The sequence below is a fragment of the Engraulis encrasicolus genome, chromosome 2 (genome assembly GCF_034702125.1).
Source record: "Engraulis encrasicolus isolate BLACKSEA-1 chromosome 2, IST_EnEncr_1.0, whole genome shotgun sequence".
Taxonomy (NCBI): Eukaryota; Metazoa; Chordata; class Actinopteri; order Clupeiformes; family Engraulidae; genus Engraulis; species Engraulis encrasicolus.
In genome coordinates, this window is record NC_085858.1 from 5734040 (window position 1) to 5739039 (window position 5000).

Here is a 5000-nt window from a genome sequence, read left to right on the forward strand (position 1 = left end):
GTAGGGCAGCACTACTCTTCAACACTACACTACACATTACTGCCCTACAAAGGAAAAGTGCAGTGACAACATGTTTTTTGACCAAAATGAAATTGAGACCGAAAATGTTTTTCATTACGCTTCCTGTATCTTGTGAGAAGGCCTTACGGTCCAAATGTATCCTGTTTCAGAGGTGTTGCTATGTCAAATTTGCAGTAATTACAATATCAAACCTAGTACCAGGGCTATGAAGGCATTTTTCTCTGTTTCAATGTAGGTGTAGTTACTGCACTTTGCCTTGGTAGTGCACACTACTCTGAGATTTACACAAAACTGGGGCACACAGTGGACTGTTGAATTGAATGGCATTAGGCCAGCCAATGTTTGAGGATGACTTCCAAACTCAACTTTGGTTGTTAAGAGAGACATTGACAATTGCACAGTAGAAGCTATATGGTGGCAATATAAGTATGAGAATTTAGTTTATTTTGTTACACTTGGTACACAAACAGGTAGAGGGACACACGCATGCACGCACGCACGCACGCGCACACGCACACACACACACAAGACAGGGGCACAGACAGAAACAAACAACTTCACTGACAACCCCCTTTGCACTCACCTTTGTTATTGTCATTGAAGGCTGTAGGCAAAAGCACACTGAAACATTCCTGTCCGACGAGATCTGTTTGAACTTCACATGAGGTACTCATGTACTGCACTCTTCAGGTTCCTTTAATTACCTCAATAACACAAACAAAGTACAAAGTACAATAAATATTTTGCTAATTATAAAGATTCATACCATTGAGTTAAAAAAAAAATATCTTAAGATTAATTCCTGTTGTGTCCTGGAAATTATTATAAACTTTCTACATTCTAAATATTTTCCATTGTTGGTCAGTTTCAAGGTCAGAAGAGTTGACATAATCATAAATCTTTAAAAATACATTAACGGTGCAGTCGTTTAAAAAGAAAACCTGACTTCCGGCTGCGTGAGCATGGGGTAGACACGTTTTCTCCACGCTCCCACCATTCTTTAAATTAATACTAAATTTAGTCCCCGTACGCAACGAAAACATTAAGAAACAGCAACATCTAATCAATAACAACATCGATGGATGACAAGAGGGTCACACGATCGGCAAAGGATACTAAAAAGGACGAAGACAAAGAGAGTACGGCCGTCAACCAAGTGAACATGGAAGCCATAGCGGCAATGCACGAGGAACTGCGAGCAGCCATTTCGACGGACTTTAAATCAGCCATTTCATCATTGGAATCTAAACTGGACACAATTCAAGCGAAGGTTGACGACCACGACAAGCGGGTAATTTCTCTGGAGAACCATGCCAACGAAGCCAGCGACCAAATTAGGGCACTTGAAGCTAGCTGCATATCCATGGCTGAGGCAATTGCTAAGCTACAAGCAAAAGTTCTGGACTTGGAAGGACGAAGCAGACGGAATAACATTCGTATCTTTGGATTGCCCGAGGCGATTGAAAGCGGCTCTCGCCCAACTGACTTTTTTGCAGAACTTCTGGTGGAGGTATTGGGGGAAAAGGTTCTCACATCGGCACCTGAGCTGGACCGCGCACATCGCGCGCTTAAGCAAGGCACCAGGGATAAGCCGCGTTCCGTTGTGATGTGTTTCCACAAATTCCAGACGCGCGACCTGGTGGTACGCGAAGCCCGCTCTCTTCGAGGCACACTTCAGTACCGAGGCACCCCAATCCAGATCTTTGAAGACTACAGCCCTGAAGTCTTGGATATGCGATCCGAATACCGAGACGTAATGAAGGACCTGTACAACCTTAATCTCAAACCTTCCCTCCTATATCCAGCCAAGCTGTTTGTCACTCTAGATAAAAACGCCGACAGAACGCGCCTCTACTCGGTCAAGGAAGCAGAGGACCTTGTGTCAAAGCATCGGCGGGCACAGCCGTTCAACCCCAGTCAAAACAACGTTGAGGAGGACACAGCATAAATATCCTTTGTCCACATTCACGTGGCTTGCGAACTGTTATGGACCTTAAAATGGCTAATATTGAGTTTGTATTTCAAACATTTGCGTGACTTCTCGAGCCAGGCATTCTTGCTGACTAGTAGGCGAGACTATTTTCCTTTCTTCCTCTCCGTGAATTCCAGTAGACTTTAACCAAGCATTCTTAGTAAGCTACAAAGAGACTGTGTATCTCAAACTCATAAACACTAAATGTGTTTCTTCATTTGTTTGTTTAATTTTCACTAAATTGTCATTTTAATTTGCAAAACTTGTACTATCCCTTGGCCTGCCTGTCATCCTCTTCCCACTCAACCCCCTTCAGCGTCTTTAATTATTATTATTTTTTTATTATTATTATTCATTTAAAAAAAAAAAAAAACTTTTATTTATTTACTTTTACAAGGGAAAGAGTCACTCTTGTTTACTGGGCAGGTCTCCTAAATATGTTTGATGGCAATTATGTTCTTGATAGGCCAGTTGTTTGCTGTTTTACTTGTTAAATAGTACCATTATGTTGTGGGGCACTTATTATCAAGCCAGGTGGGCTGCGAGTGCAGGACAGGTGAGTCTTGGAAATGCCTTTTAGTGGTGGTAGCTGCCGTCTGGGCAGTCTTCAAACTAGGGACTTGTGGGGGCAACTGATTTTTATGTTTTCTTTTCTCTCTCTCTTTCTATGCCAGCAGCAACATATAATTTTCCTACAGACAGTGTTTATTTTACTTTATAAAAATAGATTAATAGAGTGACACATGATAAGAATGCAGCTCAGGTGCACAGTGGGGGTTACAACTTTGTTAGTTGGAATGTCAAGGGCCTTGGTCATGTTGTAAAACGAGCGAAGGTATTTTCTCATCTGAAGTCACTTGGTGCGGATATAATATTTCTTCAGGAAACACACATTAAGCATACTTCTAAAGGGAAACTTAAGGTAGGCTGGGTAGATCAACTATAATGAAGCAAACTTCTCTACCAAAGCAAGGGGGGGTAGCAATCTTAATCAGGAAAAACATCCCCTTTATTAAGTCTTCAGTAATATCTGATCCCAATGGTAGATTTGTAATTGTAGTGGGAACTTTAAACTCGGTTCCGATTACACTAGTAAACCTCTATGCACCTAATTTTGACAATCCCGATTTTTTTCAAAAGGTTTTTAATATGGTTCCTGATTACATAAACACAAGTGTTTTAGTGGGAGGGGACTACAATTCCGTTCTAGACCCCTTGTTAGACAAACAGTTCTCCAAGTCCCTTCAAAAATCTAATTCATGTATCCGACTTAATACTTTGATGGAAAACCTTAACTTAGTCGATATATGGCGTCTCACTCATCCAACTGTAAGAGACTATTCCTTTTTCTCCTCAGTACATAAAGTATATTCACGCATTGATTATTTTTTAGTGGACTCTAAGTTATTATCAGCTGCTGTTTCAGCAACCTATCATCCTATAGTGATTTCAGACCATGCGCCCATATCCATGGTACTAAAAGTAGGCTCTGTAAGAGCTACTCGTAGACAGTGGCGTTTTGACGCTACCTTACTGAAGGATAAGCAATTCACTGACTTTCTCCAAAATCAGATCTCACTCTTTATCGTTGAAAATGACACAGGAGATGTAAATGACAAAACCTTATGGGAAGCACTTAAGGCAGTAATCAGGGGTCACATCATAGCCTATGTGTCAAGGCAAAAAAGAGCTGAAGCGATGAGACTGGAAGATTTACTTAAGGATCTTTCTATTCAGGAAGGCCTCTATAAGACTACCTCCAAGGAAAGTACGCTTGAAAAAATTACGAGATTAAAATATGAATATAAAACCAGCCTCTCTCAAAAAGTTTGCGCATTACTTGCAAGAACACAGCAAAACTACTTGGAGCTTGGTGACAAGCCCCGTAGGCTTCTAGCGAGGCAATTGCGACACACTCAGGCTACCTGTGCAATACACAAAATAAATGATAAAAAGGGCAAACTAATAACAGATCCACAAAAAAATAAACAAAGCATTTGCTTCATTTTATGAAGAACTGTATCAGTCTAAAGTTGGGTCCTCTGACCTACAGAAGATGAATGAGTTCCTAGAGAAGAGCCAGCTCCCTAAACTTGATGATGAGGCCTGCGAATCAATTGAAGCACCCATTACCACGGAGGAAATCAAATCTGCTATATCTCAATTCCCAAATAACAAAGCCCCAGGCCCAGATGGGTTTACCATTGAAATCTACAAAAAATACTCATCCAGCTTGACCCCTTTGTTGCTGCGCATGTTTGCCCACTCAAAAGAGACAGCAGTACTGCCACCTTCACTGTATAATGCGAACATTACTCTCATTCCTAAAAAAGACAGGGACCCTCTGGACATGGCGTCATACCGCCCAATATCTCTCCTTCAAATGGAAACAAAAATTCTCAGTAATAGGTGTTAGCAAATCGACTTCGTAAAACATATCGCTAGTCTCATACATCCAGATCAGACTGGATTTGTACCAGGTAGACAGATATATTTTAACCTGCGCCGTTTATTCAATATCATTTATAGTAAGCAGAAAGAGGAATCTGTGGTCCATAGCGTTGGACGCTGAGAAGGCTTTTGATTATTTGGAAAGAGAGTACATGTTCACCACCTTGAAGTACTTTAATTTTGGCCCCGAATTCATTAGATGGATTGAGATTATTTATGCTCATCCTCGGGCTTCCATAATCACAAACGGTGACATCTCAGAAACGTTTCCCCTCCATAGAGGTGTACGTCAAGGCTGCTCTTGCTCACCATACCTTTTTTAACCTAGCGCTAGAGGCTTCTAGCCAGCCAAATAAGAGCAAAACAGGAGATAGCCCCAATTGACATTTTAGGGGTGAAGAATAAGATATCACTGTTTGCGGATGACATTACTTTATTCATCTCTCATCCTAAATCCTCTATTCCCCCCCTGCTTCAGCTCATCGATACATTTGGTAGCTTCTCAGGGTATAAAATTAACTGGAACAAGAGTGAACTAATGCCCATATCTAATAAA

The 5000-nt window shown here is 41.1% G+C and overlaps 1 protein-coding gene across 1 annotated transcript in view; it reads left to right on the forward strand.

Annotated features, from left to right (window-relative positions):
• LOC134466517 (glutaminase liver isoform, mitochondrial-like) overlaps positions 1-5000 on the forward strand; it is a 29487-nt gene that overhangs the window by 12739 nt on the left and 11748 nt on the right. The gene's annotated exons all lie outside the window — the stretch shown is intronic.